Genomic DNA, 19,169 nt, shown 5'->3' on the forward strand with positions numbered 1-19,169 from the left:
AAGAAGCAGTACACATTAAAACACATCTACGAAAAACACTCTACCCTTAATCACACTGAGTTGATGAGCATGAGCTGTGGGAAAGTGGGTCCAAAGGTGACAGAGGACCCTCTACATCCATAAGAGCAAGCCTAGCACAGCCCACTAAACTACCAGTTACTACTGGAACAACATTTGGGAGTCATTTTGGACTACCTGAAAGGTAGCAGCCCAGCAGGAACGGTACGCAAAAGAGCAATAAACACTGGGCATGGAGAGTTCTTTAATGGAAATAAAATCAAAAAACGAATGTTACTATGTACAAAATCCAAGCGCATCTAAGTTGCTCTAGAAAGATGTCATTATTGCCCTTCCAAAACAACTAAACACAGAACTACAATGATTCAAAGAAAGAGATATTTCCATGCAAGTATAATTTTAAAATTAGGATTCTTCGGTCTGGAAACATATTAATTTAAAGGAGATATTTCTAAAGTTTATAAAATCATTACTAACCTTATTCCTCAAATTATGGAAAATTAGGAATAGAGGAAACATTTGAAATATGTATTTTTTTGAAGAAAAAAAAAATGAAGCCAGCAGTACTCAAAAATGTGTGTGAATCACACTGCTCTCAGAGTCCCAACCACATACATAGATCCAAGAATGGTCTGGTCATACTCAAAGCTGATTAATCCACTGGTTATTTAAGGGATATTTGGAGCATATGGTTGACTTTGTCCAACTGACAACTAGTGCTCTGAAAAGTCCCTCCCTTATTTCCAAAAGTGGGCACAAAACCATGTTTAGAAAATCCTCTGGTCTAACCAAATATAACCTTTCATATATTCTGATATAAGTGGAGGCCCACTGGGTATTTTGAGAACTGGGAAGAAGGATTTATATTATAAGAGAAAGTAAAGGATGGGAACTTGTTTATATTGAAGACTTTACCTAATTACAAGTTTCAGGCCAGGAAGAGGAGGAGGTGAACACTCCGTTTTTTATTAAAAAACCACATTTCAGATAACCTTATAATTTTTTGAGGTGCTCTTAACAGTCATTCACATAGCATGCTGCAAACCTTTCGTAAATCACATTGACAGTCCTCTTTTTCTTCCTTTTTCTTTTTGGCCATGTAACAGGTCAACTTTCTGTCAAACAGTTCAAACCTCTCTAGGAACATGGTTAACAAATTCCAAAATTTTAGACAACAGACTAGAAAATAGAGGCAAAAACAGCTGAAGTCACTGTCTCCAGTGACCTAAATTGAGCTTAAATCTTCCTCTCGGTATTGAGTCATACAGTATAACTATGCTTTATTTCGGAGTTGCTGTAAACTAATTTTCAGAATGATAAAGCCAAACATCTCTGGGAAACTGACAGGGGGAAAAAAATACTACAGCGAGAACCTGAAATTTGTATTATAAATATATATTTATATTGCTTAAGGACAGAACTATAAATCAATCTCTTCTACTTTCCAAAAAAAAGAAATTGCTCCAATTGTGTATATTTTCCCTCTTATTGTTGCCAACAACAAGGACCAACCTTTCTGGCCTACCTATTACTATTAAACTGGCCTAATCTAACTTCAACAAAACATGATGTGGACTTGACACTTAGCCTGTGGTTGGTTTCATTTAAACCTATGATATTGTTGCCTCTTTGCATTTGCTGTTTTTAGAAAATGGCTGAAAGAGGGAACCAGGAAGTGCATTTTGTATTAATTTCTAGTGTAAAGTTATTTTCAAACAAATAAAATTCACTCTGTAATAAATTTAAACATAATCTCCCTTATTTACATAAGCTTACATAAAAGTCCAAAGAGCTGAGTGCTTAGGCTCAGTTGCAAACAAAATAGAAGTATTACATTCTTTGACAGTCAAAGAAATAATTCTCATTCAGTGATCCCTTTATTATTGCTATCTTTAGTTTCCATGGGGGTTTATGTGAATAAAGTAAAATAAAATCCCGCATGCACTTAGATAGAATTACAAATGAATGTTCTCTATTCCTGTTTATGTTAAGAGTTCCAAGAATGACTATCATGTGAGTATAATGGCGGTCTTTTAGCAGAGCTGACATAAAAGGGCTGTTCAACTGTGTTGTTTAATTGTATATATTCCAACGCTAGGCAACTCTCCAAATCTTATTGTAAACATTGTATAAGGTCTGTAAGTTCAGCAAAATAATGGAGTTCAGGCTTTTTACAATTAACTCCAAGTGACAGTTGACTTCTCTTTAGGATTTTATATATTGTTTGCCATGATTAGTGCAGATTGCTTTGTCACATAAAACAAGCTGACGTTTGGAAACTCGGTCTAATGTTATGTTCTAAGGGTGTCATTTTTCCCCCAGGAACACTGACTTGGTACATTGTTTTGTTTATAAGTCTATGGATAAAGGTAATCTAGTAGAGACTGTTGTCTTAAGGTTGAAAATACAGAAGTATAGAATCAATAGCTATATTGAACAGATATTAAGTTTACTAGTTATTGTGTGATCGCAACAGAGAAATTTTGTTAATTCAATGGAAAGAATTATTTTAAAGTATTTCTAGGCAAAAAATTCATGTTTTTCTACACTTGAATCAGACACTAGTTTCTGTGCAATGATTAAGTAGGAAGGAAAGGCAGAGAACCAGACAATAAAAGGTAGTACATTCCTATCCTTGAGTTTTATAAGAATGAGGCTCATTTACTGTTCAAAGGACATTGTTTATACATTCCAGACTTCCATCTTATAATTGCTCCAGGATTTGTAAAAAGGAAATCTCAGCAGGACAGCAAAATTTATTCAAAGCAATAGCTGTACATAATTGGTATAAAATACAGCACAGTCTGCTCTGAAAACTCTTCTCAGTAATACAGATTCCACCCCTTCAACTCTGTATTGAAATAAAGTTTGACTTCTCTTCCATTACTTGAATCTTTCCTTCTCTCCCCTACCCAAATACTTTTTAAAAGCTCCTTCGAAGAATTTTCAACACAAATTAGGTGAGAAACTTTTTTGATGCCCATTTCGTTTCATTAGTGTTTACATGGTTACCATGGCAACAGGTAAGTAGGCGTAACCTGTGTTGTGAAAGAATGCTGGGGTGTTTTTTTTAACTTTTATGTTTTCACAAAACATTATGGGTTAATTATGTGTTTTATCACACATAAAAGTAAATTAAAATTTCATTGTTGTATTAGCATCATCTCAAGAACTCAGTTAAATGAACAAAAGAAAGGAAGCTGAAGTCTGGATATTATTATACAATCTTGAAAAACACATTAAAGGAAGGTGAGTCACAAAGCGAGGCATATCCCATTCATTACAACCACAACCTTTATTCAGATACCATATCATTGTCCTATAGTGTAGCTGGGTTTCTGACAAAATTCCTTCAAAAGCAAAATGGGAAGAAGAAAAATAACTGCATCTTCCTATTTAAAGTGCCATTTTCATTTAAAAATTATTTCAGAAAGTTCTTTTTGTGTGTTGATGAACAAGCTTACAATAGCTTTGCTAATTTAATTCACTTTAAAATACCATTTGATAGGATTTTAGCAGATGTTTCTTTACTGATATGAATGAGAATTTGTTGTTCTTCTTGGAAGAGGGAAAAAAAACTCCATGAAACTGGAAAAATCACCTATCAATATCAAGGATTAAAAAACATTCATGAGTGGTTCAACAATGTGAACGTACTTAATGCCACAAAATTGTAAACTTACAAATATTTAAAATAGTAAATTTTATGCTATGTATATGCTACCACAATGTACAAAAACACTCGAGTTTGTACAGCAAGAGCCATTTTTAAAAGTTGTCATAATGAACTTAGAATTTGATAGCTTTTAAAAGGCACAGTCTCATATATAATTGTTATGTCCTATTAAATACATATCACATAAAGCATAACGTGGAAAAGGTAGACTTGAATAGAAAAAGAATAATCAGAACACAAATACTCATGAACTTGATGCCCTGAAAAGTATTTTCAGTTAGTTGCATTACAGGTAATATGCCATATTTATGATGTGATAATATCTGTTTTTTCTTATGGAATAATTATGAACTTCAAGTGATTGTTTTTTCAAATTCTGCACTTAAGATAATGCAGATTTCTAAAAACAAGCTAAAAAGAATAAAAAGTATTATGAAAAGGACCAAGACAACTCTCAGATTTTATCATAAAGCTGAACACACACACACACACACACACACACACACACACACGTCTGCGCGCATGCAATACATACATATATATATATATATATATATATATATATATATATATATCCAATAAAGCTAAGAAAATAAACAAAACATAAAATGAAGCCACTAAATATCAAAATCTTGAAGAGAAAATATATATGCCTCTAATACATCATCGGTCATATTTTCTTCTAGCTGTGTACATTAGATTTCTTATCTTCATTCTTTGAGAATCTTCTTTGTAAGCAACTGCTTATGCATAAAAGCAACTAGTATGGTAATTAAGGATCAAATATCCAGAATAATTACATCATAGAAAGAAATGTATTGTTTTTTAAATTGAAGTAGACTGTTTAATGATGAGAAGCTGGACAAAGTGGCCTATTTTTAAATATAACTCAGTCTAAACAAATACAAGCTACACTTGTAAAGCACATCCTATAAAATATAAAAGGGTTCTTGTGTCTTTTGCTTTGCTTTCAGTAGGCAAAGACTTAGGATCTGCTCCATCTTAGCTGCTTTTGATTTCCTTTCTCTTCACATTCTGGTCACCAGTATTTGCAGGAATATATGGAGGCTAGCAATCAGAAAATCTGAAAATGCAAGATTCAACTTCAAAATGTATTTCACACAAAAATTCAGTCAGGGAGTATATATTTACTTGACAATACATCATAGGTGCACTGTCCAATATGAGAGCCATGGACCACACGTGGCTAAAATTTTTAAATTCAGTTCAATTGCATTAGCCAAATTTCAAGTGCCTGATAGCCCACATGGGGCCCAGTGGCCACTTTATCAGTGCAGATGTACAATATTTCCACCATTGCAGAAAGTTCCACTGGACAGAGCTGCACTACAGAATTGCCTTAAAGAGCAAGCTTCCCAAATTTACTTGAAATGAGGTGCTTTGGATTACTTCATGTCACCTCAAAGTATTTAAAGTCAACACCTGTTTGGTTGTTTTCAGTATCTATATGTAAAGGGAAATACAAGTCCCCCAGTAGCTAATTTTCTTAGAAAGTTATCTATTATTGATAGCAACAGGCCTGGCAAAATGCTTTGCACATTGTAGGCACTTACTAATCCTAAGAAATATATACATAATATAATATATATTATGTATATTTACATTATGTAAATATAATAAATGTACATTATAATCTAATATAATTTACTTGTTGGGAGGGAAAATACTGAAAAAGTCAAAAGATATCAGGAAAGAAAAAGCATAGCAGGAAGTTATGTGTATATTTAGTAAGTTTAATGTAGCATTTTGTTAATAGTAATTTGTGTACCTGTTGTCTCCTTTACAAGAATGTATTATTCTTACGGTGTTTCCCCAAAAATAAGACCTAGCCAGACCATCAGCTCTAATGCGCCTTTTGGAGCAAAAATTAATATAAGACCTGGTCTTATGTAACATAATAAAATAAGACCTGGTCTTACATAATATAATAAAATAAGACCCGGTCTTACATAATATAATAAAATAAGAGCGAGTCTTATATTAATTTTTGCTCCAAAAGGAACATTAGAGCTGATGGTCTGGCTAGGTCTTATTTTAGGGGAAACACGGTAAGAATAATACATTCTTATAAAGGAGACGACAGGTACACAAATTACTATTAACTACATTAAACTTACTAAATATACATATAACTTCCTGCTATGCTTTTTCTTTCCTGATATCTTCTGACTTTTTCAGTATTTTCTCTCCCAACAGGTAAATTATATTAGATTATAATGTAAATTTATTATATAGTGTAGCCTAAATGAAATGCCACTTAGTGAAAGTTTAAATATAATAATTAAAGGAAAAATCAAATTAGTAAACTCTCACATCTCCATGTTTTAAACACCCTAAAAACAAGATTTTTACAAGCTGCCTAAGAGTGAGTATATAACCAACACAAAATTTGATATATCTGCTTCAAGTTGCCTGTATATTCTTTAAAATGTAGGTAAACTGTGCTCAAAAGCTTCATAATACATTGAGGAAGTTAGATGAAAGGTTCTAAAACCAAAAACTTTTAGTACAGGAAGTGAACTTGGATCAGAAAGGAAATTCCATGTGTTTTCTCGGGATAATAATTACTCGTGTGCTTATTTACACCGTAACTTTCCCTTTAGACTTTAAGTCACTCTGCTGAATATGTACCTTTTTAACTTAGATGAATAATGCCCATGACTTCTAAGGTGTCAAGTATGCCCATCTTTCATTGTTGAATTTTAAATAAAGGAAATCCAGTACAAGGCTACTGCAGTGCCTGGGGAGAGTAATTTATGCACGAACATTAACAGCAAAATGTTTGGGATCATGTTGTTTACGATGATTCACTCAATCCCACTGATTCTGGCCCAAGTAATCAACTGCTCTGTAACAAAAGGCACCTTGACATGTTTAATGAGTATATGATCCAAACAAACAGCATGAGGGAAAAACTATGTCCAAGTGACACATGGACTTGTTGATGCCACCTACTGTGCGTTTTTCCGAGGTTCTCCACCTAATTGACTAAAACAGAGGTCCTGAAGCATGATCGTTTGATGAGTGCCAAAGGCTGTCAACTGTGTTCAAATGTCTCACGAAAAACAAGAGATACTAGAGACTAGTGTGGAGTGTTCCCATCAGAGTGGTGAACAAGAGAGTGGCTTCAACAAATAAAGGAGATATTTAATCACAGCCTCTCTGGATTTGGGGGGTTTTTGTTTTTTGGTTTCTGGTTTTGTTTTGGTTTTTTTTTTTGTGTGTGTGTTTTTTTTGTGTTTTTTTTTTTGGTGACCCAACAGGTTACAGCAGGTGGTGATGGCAGAATATTAAAGTTAGCAAGAATGAAGTAGTCTGGAGTCTATCCTGCCAGTGTGGGAGAGCTCCTGCCACCAAGCGAGAGGGTTTTGGCCCCTGACCCAGGGCTATAAAACAAAGACCTTTAGGAATGTGATTAAAGGAAGGATCCTGAAGCAGAAGAAGGCCACAAATAGGCCAAAGCCACGGAGGAGGAGCAGGGCCCAGCTATGGACTACCCAAGTAGTCTGCAAAGTTAGAAACATGAGAATAAAGCAGAATCAGCTCTGGACACTGGTCTGGCAAACCAGTAGAAGTGGCCATGCTAGTAGAAGGAAATGCAGAAGTCTGGCCAGCCTTACGTGGTGGATGACCTCAGAGTGACCACTGCTGATTCCTGATTGGATACCAGCTGGTGACGCTGGCCCCATTCACACCCCCGTCCAAACTCTGTGATAAATTTTCTGGAATGACTGCTAAAGCTGTGTGTGGCCTCCCTTCTCCCTTCCTCCTCAGGTCACTGTACTAACCAGTTATGTGAGGTCAGCCTTTCACCCTCCCACTCTCTGGCCCTCCTGCCACTCCACCCAACTCTCTCCGCCTCTCTGGAGATCTACTTCTGTCTCTTCACTTTGGGTAGCTTTTCCTCGTCTGTAAAATGAATACCTTGGAACAGACTATCTTAAAGTTCCTTCCCGTTCTAACATTCTGTGATTCTTGGATGTTACAAATTCCCAGAATCATAAAATTTAGAGTTGAAAGGAACTTCAGAAGTCGTCTATTCAACCTCCTACTCAACCTAAGCTAACCTAGCCAGAACTAATAAGCTTTGAAAGTTCTATGTAGTTGTTTTTGGCTGGCTGAATTCAGCAATAATCAAAGCTTAAAAACCTTAAAGCATGAAATATATATACACATATAACATTTTTTAAATATCTAAGAAAAAGTTTGAAGAAACGGAAGCCCATAGAGCAGCATGTTCTATTAATTAGAAGTTCGTATCTAAGGAGCATTCCCAACGTGTGTGTCTTCACAATATCCAGGGCATGTTGAAAAATCACAAGGGATGTCAAAAAATTCCCCAAATACAATCAATTTGCAATTTATTATTATACTTATAAATATATAAGACAGGGTGATGGGATGTCACAACTTCAAATATACAAAGCCTCAAAAGGAGAATAGAGTATAAAGGAGAATCAGTCATAGTTTGAGACTCATTCAAGAAAAACCAAAAGAATGTCGTCTGTTCTTAAAAGGTACATTTCAGTGAGTCAGTCACTTTTCAAAATTAATTTTGATCTCTGACAATAAATATTCCCTCTCCCTGTTCAAAAGAATTATTTTCTTAATAGAGTCTATGCCAACTATCACACTACAGATCCCGAAGCAATCACTGGATACTTCTAAGAAACGAGCACTTAAAACAATAATACTTTTCCATTGTGTTTTATTATAAATTATTTTAAAGTGGTATGTTTATACATAAAAGAGAAGAGATATACTTACAATTTGGATGATATCAATTCTCCCAAAATTGGTGTATAGATTTAATAACATTCCAATAATAATCCTATCAAATTTCTCTTTTATGGAAATTGACAGACTGACTCTAAGATTTATAAAAACAATGCAAAGGACCTAGAATAGTTAAGACCACTTTGGAGACTATATACTTGATATATTGCCAAAATAATTCAGACCATGTAGTATTAACACAAGGATACATAGGGAACAAAACAAAAAAGTCCAGAAAAAGAAAGACATAAATGTCGTCACCTGATTGATAACAAAGGCGACACTGAAATTCAAAGAGGAAAACGAAAAATGTCTTTTCAATAAATGCTGATGGATCAATTAGATATTTATATGTGGAAAAAAACAAATCTTGACTGTATCTACACCAAACACAAAAATTAATTAGAAATGGATCATAGACCTAAAAGTGAAAGGGAAAATACTTCTAGAAGAAAATATACAAACATATCTTCATGACCTTAAAGTAAGAGAAGATTTCTTAAACAGACACAAAAAGCAATAATCATAAAAGATGGGTAACTTGGACTTAATTAAAAGTAACAACTTCTATTTATTAAAAGATACTAACCCGATAGTGAAAGGAAAAATTGAAAATTGGGAGAAGATATTCTGATACATATATCTGATGAAGGATTTGTATCCAGACTATATTTAAAAACCTATAAGCCAATAAAAAGAAAAATCCAATAAAAAAGTGAACAAAAGGTTAAGTGCCATACTATGTGAATTATAGCCAGTTAACACTGTTATTTTTAAAAACTAAGCCAAAAAACTTCACAAAAGAGGTAGCCAACTGACCAGTAAATATATGAAAAAGGACTGGACATCATTTATCATCAGGGAATGCAAATTAAAATCATGAGATACCACCAACCAGAAGGCCTAAAATTAAAAAGACATATAATACCAAGCATTAGTGACATGCAGAGCAATTAGATTTCTCATGCTTTGCCTGACAGTATAAGGTTAATACCAACCAAAGCTGAATATACACATATCCTATGACCTACCATTTCCTCTTTTGCAAGTAAGTGCATATGTTGACCAAATGAAATGAAAAAAAAGAATAATTATAGCAATGTTATGCATAATATCTCAAAACTGAAATAATCTAAATGCCCATTAGTAATACAGCAGATAAATAAACTGGTATATTCTGTGATAAAAATACTACGTAGCATTAAAAGAACCAATGTTTGCTATCCATGACAACATGGATGGATGAAACCAAAATAATGATGCACTAAAGTTGCCAAATACAAAAGTATACATCCATACGATTTCATTTTTACGAAGCGCAAGAATAGGAGAAACCAATCTACAAAGTCAGGAGTACGGCTAGTGGTTACCTTTGGGGAGTACAAACTGGGAAAGGGCACGAGGGTGTTTTCTGTGTGCTGAAAATTTTATAGTGACCTATGTGGCCGTTGTATGAGTATATCAATCTGCCTATTTAAAATTTGTGCACTTTGCTGTATGTGTATTCTACCTCAATAAAAATTTTAAATACACAAACACGTAACAAAATTATCCCATTGCACTCCATGATGGCATAAATCATATCTTATTTACATATTTGCACCATCCAATGCATGCTCAGTGTTTGCTGAATTTAATTAAATTGGCCAGGTAGTCCCAACTATACGATCTTAACTAGATGATTTTAGTACAATATGTCTGCGTTGTCAATAGCAGAACTATAACTGTGCGCTTGCTTCCTGCAGACTCCTTTTCAATTCCCAACGCATTCACATTTAAAATATCTGGCTTTTTCTGCCCTCCCAAAAAAGGGGAGATAGGAGCATTTGCATATTGGAAAACAATCCCATTTGCAGGATTTAACAAGATTTAAATCAAAAAGGCAAAGGAAGAGGAAACAAAGAAAGGTGCTGCTATGGCGCCCTAGAAAGCAGATGTTCATTAGGGCCCAGACACACAGATGACTATCACAATGTACTTATCTGAACATGCTATCGTCAGACCACACAGTCAAATCAAATTTTGAACGCTCAAAGGATGTGCACTGAAGAACATCCTGTACTGCTGAAACATGAATTTGAAATTTGTGATAGAGACTGAGGGGTAGAAAAGAACACCAGATACCACCCACTAGCATTTTAAAGCCTATTTATATATTAAGATATAATCTATCCTTAAAAAAAAAAAAAGCAATCAAAATCAACAGCTATTAAGATTTCAGCTATTAAAATATGAGGAACTATTAGCAAGTAAGCAACATGTTTTTTAGTCTTTTGCAAATTAAAAAAACACAATACGTTTGTGATTGTTTTTAGATAAAGAATAGTTTTGTAAAATATTCAAGAAACAGAAAAAAATGGCTATGATTTTAAATTTTAGTATGAGCAAAGAAAAAAATGTATCTTAACATTTCACTGTCATATTTACATTCCAGTCTCATTAGCGTACACATTTATCATCAAAACACTTTCTATTATGCTAATTATGTTCTCTTTTGTTCAAAGTATTACATTATGTCTGCGCGTCCATAACACCCTTATATATTACCAAATAAAATTTTATTTAAAATTTCCATATAAAATTGGATAAGGAATCAGCAAGAAAATCCAATTCAAAGAGTCAATTGTAGTTAGCAAATTCTTAATCATAATCTGTAGCGTTAAGAGGTAGTAAAGATTTCTTTAGCCAAATTAAGTCAGGGACACTTGGTCCCAGATTCGGACAAATGCAGTGGGAGTAACTTGTATGTGACAATCACCCTCGTAGATCCACCATTAGCACACACACCTGTAGAAGTGAGTTCAGCGTGGCATTACTGTTAGTGTGCAGGAAGAACAGCTGAGGGCAGGAGTGGGGGAGAAGGGAGTGAGGGAAAAGGAAAAAGGAGGGAGAAAACACAGTTGGAGACTGCCCAAACCCATGGGCTCTATCCCCACCCACTCCCACTTTGCAGGCCCTTATGTATGAAATATAGGAAAAGAGTTTCAAGCTCCAAATAACTGACAAGTGAACTTTTTGGAACAAAACTTGTTGAAACACAACTCACTTGTAAAGTATGGTATGCCCAATGATTAAACAAAGCACACAGCGCTCCAGAAAAATAGCATCTGCCAGCTTTAGAATTTTTGTTACACCGGTAGCAGTTTCTCTGGTAGCCAATTCTTTCTCTGTTGTTGTTGTTAATAAAAGCATGTACGTGATCAAGTAGAATGGAACCTATGAAGAGGCTGAGATAAGGAAACTTTTCTTTTTTAAACAATAAAATTAAAGCTGTGCTTTGTAGGAGGCATGGAGGGCCTTGGAAGTATTCTAGTTAACGACCTGAAAATAAAAACTGAGCAAATTTTTCTTTTTACAAATGTCTGCATTTGTCCAAAGCCTGTTTGGTGATGAATCCAAATTGCTGTTCAGAAGACAAAAGTAAAGGTGACAGTATTATAAATTTCTAATAAAATGTACTTTTCCTTATAACCGAGTATTTCATCTGAGACTTTATTTTACAAACAAAATATTACATTGTTATTCTACAGGTAAGAAAGGATTGAGGTTCTCCGGTAGTAGAAATGTACTCCCAATTGCAAGTCACAAAATCACCATGTTTAAAAAGTATTCAACAGTCATTTGAAGAGCTTAAGTATAATATAAATGTAAATTTATCACCTAAACATCTTCTTGGCAATTTTGATTCCCCCCACCCCAAGAAATTCAAGTAAAGAGCACAGTATTCCATGATACAGCCATCCAATTCTGCCCATTCTAATTATTAAAATGTTCAACTTATAAAAAGAGTTGTATTATGTAAAATGGGCCTACACACTCGCAGAGCCGGGAAGATGATGCATTTTTCTTTCAAGATCAGCAAAAAATATCTTTGATATCTGCGAAATGATCTAGTTTTGTTACAAAAAACCTTTACCTGAAGCCACTGTTTCTCTGGGACCCAGCAGTCCAACAGCCCGTGGAGCTCAATGAGCAGCCAGAGGGATGTTTCCATGTCTGACACAGAGGCCAAGCAGAAGACAATATGACTCCTGACGACTGAGTTCTTTTGCAGAAGTAACAGCTTATTTTATTTTAAAAGAATTAAAGCTAGATAGTGACCAAATAAAGAGAGTAAACCGCTATATCCACAAAAGATCAGGAACAATAAAAAATCTGTTATTTTCTGATGACATGCCAGGTCACATTAGACACACCATCAGTATGTAGATTACAGGCACGCAAGAGCAAATTAGTAGCCGAACAAAACTCCAAACTTATTTTTTCCCCTTTGCCATGAGCAAGGCTAATGAATTAGAAGAAATGAGCATCACTTCAAAGGGGTTAAAACAATAAAAGTAACATTTCTGTGTAACCATTATGTCATCATTTAAGGATTATATTCTCAGCCTGTTGGCCTATGAACATTTGTAAGCATAAAACTGGAAAAATAATAATGTAAAATAGGTAATTGAATGTGAAAATCTGAGGGGAAAAGAGTTAACATAAAGTACGAAAAAATGTTATTCTTTAAAATTCTAAGTACTCATAAGAGGATTATAAAGCAGAAAAAATACAAAACAATGCTGATTATCAATTCAAGAAATTTTCATTCATCAATCTAAAGCCCAAATTCTTTCTAAAACTCCCTAATTCATTGTAGCTTTCATTAGCACTTTATTTTTTCCTCACAAAACACATGGCACTGTTTTTAATCCCCCACATATAGATCTTAACTCAGACCCTTGGTTGGTATGCTGCCTTGCTGGCTGTACTATTTTGTAAAATAACCTTTGCTATTTCTTGTGTTGTGTCTATTCTGGTGGCTGGAGAGCAGGGACCAGTTATTACACTCCCCAACCATTCCCAATGTCCAGGGCAGGGAATGGTGCTCTGGGGTCACTCGGGTAATACGATCGATTAGTTAGTATTTCAGTCCTCCATGAGCCTCAGCAATTTTCCAACAAGCCACCAGCTTAAAATTTAACCTAATTCCAGGATACAGACGCAACAGCCAACGTAGGACATCATCAACCAGACGATGAATTGTGTGTTTACTGTACCAGACTTGCAAGCAAGTTAACTGTTCATATTAGAATCTAATCTCTCTTAGAATCTAGGTTTTCATATTCACCATCCAGAAGACGATTCTCCATCCCCTAAAATTACAAATGTATCCACTTAAAAATTAGCTAAAAGACAATGTTCACTCTTATACATTTTCTTCCCTAGGAGGCCTGGGATGTTGATTTTTGCCCGATCTTCCACTCTCCTCCTTCCTCCCCCCACCCCCAACATCATCTTTGACATGCTTATTTTGCAGTGCTTATTTGAAAAATTAAAATATTCATATAATTATGTTAAGGAAACTGGATGCACTGAGCAAAAATAAGGAATTCGATTATGGGAGATACACGTTCAGTTTGTTCTTGGCTTAGCTGTCATCATCCCCTTTCACACTTTTGCCCTCCTATCAACCCGATTAAGAAATGTTTAGTTCCTATTATCGAATTTGTGTGTACGCTCAAATTTGCATGTGCTTGCACACATGGTTCTAAGAAGACATTTTGCTATTTATCATCTGACCAATCTCCTAGTGGCAACCGTCTGTGTCGTCCAAGTGCAGCCTCTCAGGAGGCACAGCCAAGTTCCACAAGGTTCTATGATTTATTTATTAAAATGAACCGGTGAGGAACCAGAACATTTGAATTCATTCCACATAAAATCCCCAAGCCCAATGTTCAATTTTGAATACTATATGGTCTGATTGCATACCAAATATTAAGGCACTGCATTTAAATCAATGACATCTCATTACAACATTTTCTTTAAAATAAGCTATTTTGCATTGAAGAAAACATTTCCACGTAAGGGCAACTTGACATGTTCCTGCTTATTCCTACAATATCCCAGTGAATGGGTTACAAAGCTAGATGGCTGAATGTCACTCAGGTAATACGATTGGGTTATGCAGCAGTCAGTGACTGAGGTAACTATAACTCTAAACACCTCAATGATAGTTTATATTTTAGTTATTATCCATTAAATGAATAAATACTTTTACCAAGTCTGAACTACCCTGGGAAAAAAAGGAGATTTTCTTGAAAATTAAGCAGGAAAAAGTTTGGATTGTGTTGGTGGGTGCCAGTGATAGGAGGCAAAGATAGGCTGAGTTACCAATTCATCACATGTGACGTTTCCACCCTCGATGTAACACTATGAGAGATTTTTCCTGGCATCGTATCTTTTTTTTTAATAAAGACTACACAAAAAGGCACTTCTGGTTCTATAAATTAAGCACTGGCCAATTGATATGTGATTCATCTTAGGGATCTTACTCAATTCATAAAATATTTGAAAGTTTTTTTTTTTCTAATTATAGGAACAAAATAAATCAAAACACAAATCAAGCTATATTGAGATTTCATTAGAAAATTAGGCTGGATTATTATATTTGTAGATTTTGGTCTATAGTTTTATTCTGGTCTAAAAAAGTTTTGTAGGTTCTTATTCTGAATAATGATAGTCACCAACAAGCATTTATTTAGCACCTACTGTTCTGTGAATCAAGCAAGAAACTAGGGCGGTGTTGATATCCTTTGATGAGAGACTAACAGTGGAATAACAAGACCATGCTTGGGGAAAATAAACTTCTGTGAACTGAGCATCCAATAAAAAACAAACTAGACAAGAAATTCTTCATCTTTAAAATGAATGAATTATATTTAAGTGTCCATATCATTTTTACTAAGCACTTATCCTTCCATTCTAGATCTTCCTCAGATGATTTTTACTGGTTCAGCAGATATAGAGGGAAAAAGATTTTCTTTTCTGGCAACCCGCTCCTGAGTAAAAAGAAAAGGAAAAAAGATCCCTTTGCCTTTAGCTAAAAGACCTATGACTTAAAATTAAAACACTCATTAGGTAAACTGGGATAATGTTAAAGTTCTAATAAACCATTAAACAAAATACAAAGTCTAAGCAATAAATAAGTTTTAAAAATTTTTTTCCTAAAAGTGTATTACATGGAAATTGCCCAGATTTGAATTTAAATTCAAAGCCAAGATTGTCAAACATATAAGATATATCTAGTTATCCCCATACTAAATGATTGAATACTTTCCTATGTCTCTGTTCCTTTTCCCTTCTAGTAGCTTAAGATTTGGCTCCCAACATAATATATATATATATATATGTATGTATTATGGGCAATTCAAAAGAAATTGTTCTCTAAGGGGAAGGCGCTACAATATTGCATCTTGAATATTACAATGCATCTTCATTTTAACAAATCCATGACCTTGAGTCTTCCAGCTAGCCACAATATGCCACTCACCTAAGGAAATTAGGTGTATGCACTATGTAAAATATTGCATTACTTTATTGATACATGTAAGCAAACTTTTTTCACCTCATAAATGTGGTTACTTCTTAAGACATAAAGCACCCCAAGTCTGAATATCATGCCTCTGTACTTCCAATTCACCTTAAAATGCTCAGTGGTTCTTTGTATCAAATCATGACTCCTAATTCCTGGAGAAACAGATTGACACACTATTCATTTAGCTACAACTAAGTAAAAGTTAAGGAATTCAACAAAATGTTACCGCACCCAAAACTTCAATTCGGAAAAACTGTTTTGTTCTAGTAGCCTTTATTAATAGAATCTAAAATTATACTCTTTATTTTCCAGATTTTGAAGCTTGATTCAGATATGTTCTTTGGCATACACTTACACAAAAATTGGCTAAAAACAAATTTTGTTTTAGAAACAAACATTTTTGTAGTATAGAAAATAATACTGTTGTATACATAAAAACTTTAAAATCAAGCTTTCAATATGATATATGTTTTATAGAAACATATCTGGATAACTATGAATAAAGATCACAAATGCATTAAATTGCTTTTAGTTGGAACAAAATATTAGCTAACTATGTAAAAAATATTTTGTCTTTCCCTTTCTTAGAAAGAAATAGAATAATTATTTCAATACCCATAAATATTTGCATGCATGCATTAGCAGTAAGGTAGGTAGTAGTATCTTTGAAATAAACAGACCATGATTCAAGGGCTGCCTTTATAACAAGTGAAATTAATACAGCCATTGTTTGAAAATGTGTAATACAAATCTTTAGAATAAAATACATTAAATGATCAAATTTTTTTCTGTGTATCTTCAAAGTGGATACTAAATGTAATTTTTCATAATATAGCATGTCATTGTATATAATTCAGAACAATATGTGCTCCTAAATAGTACGAGTATGAAGCTATATCAAACTATATCTTAGAATGAATGTGTCAGGTGATAAAAAGAACCTGCTATGATAAGACCATCTTGACACAGAAATACAAAAAACCCAACAAGCATGTAAAATCCGGTTACTTGAAATATATGTTGCTCTACACTAAGGTATTATGAAAAACTCACAATCTCCTTCATTTCCACCCATGTCATGACCTTCCACAAGCATCCTTAAATTTATGTTAATATAGCTGTATTCCTATTTCTAATGAGTTTCTCTTTCTGTCAAAGCAGAAAGCATACCAATATGGTCACACATGGTAATACAGCTCTGTAGATTTTTTTATTGTTGTGGCTGATAAAATTTGGAAGTAACTAATACATTTTTATGGGGAAAAATTACTAAATAAATTCTCCAAAACAGAGTCTGATTGGATGATTAACATAAGAAGAATAATTTGACAAATGTTAACTTTTAAAAGTATAGCAACAAAACTCTTTTTAAGTGCCATGTTAATTGGTGTCTCTTCCTTCTGATGAAAAGAAATCCCATCTGCTTATTCTTCCTCAATTTTAAAAAAATCACATTCCCATCTCTTAATCACAAGTTTAAGTCAAACATCACTTTGTAAACAACCGTGTCATTCCTCAGTTTTGATACAGCTTCCAAATAGAAGTTTCAAAACAACTCTGACTAGCTAACACATCACCGTACTTTAAACAGAGTGATGTTTTCTATCCAATACTTTGAGAAGGTTAAAACACACGCACACACAGGCAAGATCATCACTGTAGACAACAGAGTCTAAGTGAGTTTATTAACTCTTTAGGTAGATTAGGCCACACTTGCTTTTAAACTAACTACAAATCAAATGAAGACGCTATTATTTTTAATTACTCTCACTACCATGTTACCAGCAGATATGTAAGGGAGAAAAAAAGGGGGGCTAACATGTTCCAAACTGTGCTTATCTAAAATCTGCACCTAGTCACTTTACATTTTAGGAGACACCTCTTACTGAGATAATCAAGATACTTTACAATAGGGAATTTAGATTTAATTATCAAACTTTAATACAATGTTATATAGGTCAAGTGAGTATGTGTGTCCTTCTCTGGAAACAAAGAGATACAGAGTAATAGGATTTCAGATTTTATAGTAGAAACAGCAAGATATGTTTTGAGAATGTCATTTACTGTAACACAAATCAATATTAAATGCTTTATGCAGGAAGCACACTTTCAGAAAATGGGCCCTAAAGCTTTCTGGGATCCGACCCTAATTACTAGAGCAGGCTCTTGCCGTTTGTCTCTCTCTTCAATTATTTACCGGGCAAAAAGAGCCAAATGGCGTTGCATTAGCTATATTAAATTCTATGTACTTGGTTTCTAACTTACTAATGGTACATAAAAATTACTAAGGTGAATATGCCTGTAGAACCATGGCCTTTTTTCTTCTTCACCTGAGTGTATGTATTTATTATTCATACAGTTAAGTGTTGAATAGGCTGTCCTTCAGCCACCCAATGCTGCATAATTTAAACAAGTGCATTAAACATATATGATATCTAAAAGGCAGTGCATTGATTATGCCTCAAAATTCTTTAGACAACTTATATTTACAATGTAGCTCACAAAAAAATATGCACCTCCCTCCAGTTCCTGAAAACAAATTTATGGGGACAACACAGAAATAAATCATGGGTATCCTTGCCGCTACTATCTTGCTGCTTTCTGGCGACCCAAAGTAAAATAAGAATTGGGGTGAGTGAAAATGAGGCCCTTGCGTGCTAGGAAATTTCTGGTCTCTATGCTGACAAGTGTCCTTTTTACATGGACAAATACAGAGCTATGTTGTAGGTGCCTTAACATGGACCACACACACTGTAAGCTTATCAAGGTTGAATCAGAGATTCTTTGCACCAGGCCAGAAATGTCCTCTGCAACCAAGCAGGGCAAGATTACAACCTCCCAAAGAAAGTTGAGGCACTGCCTGACTCTTTTGTGATCTAGAAAGGGCACCTGGAGCCGTGATAAGAGATGCTAATTGCTGGAGAACGCTGGTGCATCCAACTTCCACCTTCCTAAACCGTGGCATAAGCTCCCAAAGCAGTGAAATCCTCACTCTTCGTGGGTCCAATACACAATTTTTAATGAGTTCAGGAGGCATTCAGTTCTTGTAAAAATAAGATAGGCCCAATAATTAAGAACCCAGGGTCCCTAGAAAGCCAGTCGCAATTTGTATGGCTACATGTCATCAGCTGTGTTACCTAAGAGTATGCCAAGGCCACTTTTGAGAAGGCACCACTGGAACTCGATCTGTGATAAACATAAATGGTAGTATTTTTCTAAACTATTTAGTTTAGAAAAATAGTCATTTCTTTCTCTGCACTGAAATCTGCCCATTGTCCCTCCTTCGCAAAGGCTACAGAGAAGATTAAAAGGGACATC

The 19,169-nt window shown here is 34.5% G+C and overlaps 1 protein-coding gene across 6 annotated transcripts in view; it reads right to left on the reverse strand.

Moving 5' to 3' along the window:
- The window catches only part of RBMS1 (RNA binding motif single stranded interacting protein 1), a 198,191-nt gene that overhangs the window by 178,095 nt on the left and 927 nt on the right, over positions 1-19,169 (reverse strand). The window lies entirely within an intron of this gene.

This window comes from Rhinolophus sinicus, linkage group LG01 (genome assembly GCF_036562045.2).
Source record: "Rhinolophus sinicus isolate RSC01 linkage group LG01, ASM3656204v1, whole genome shotgun sequence".
Taxonomy (NCBI): Eukaryota; Metazoa; Chordata; class Mammalia; order Chiroptera; family Rhinolophidae; genus Rhinolophus; species Rhinolophus sinicus.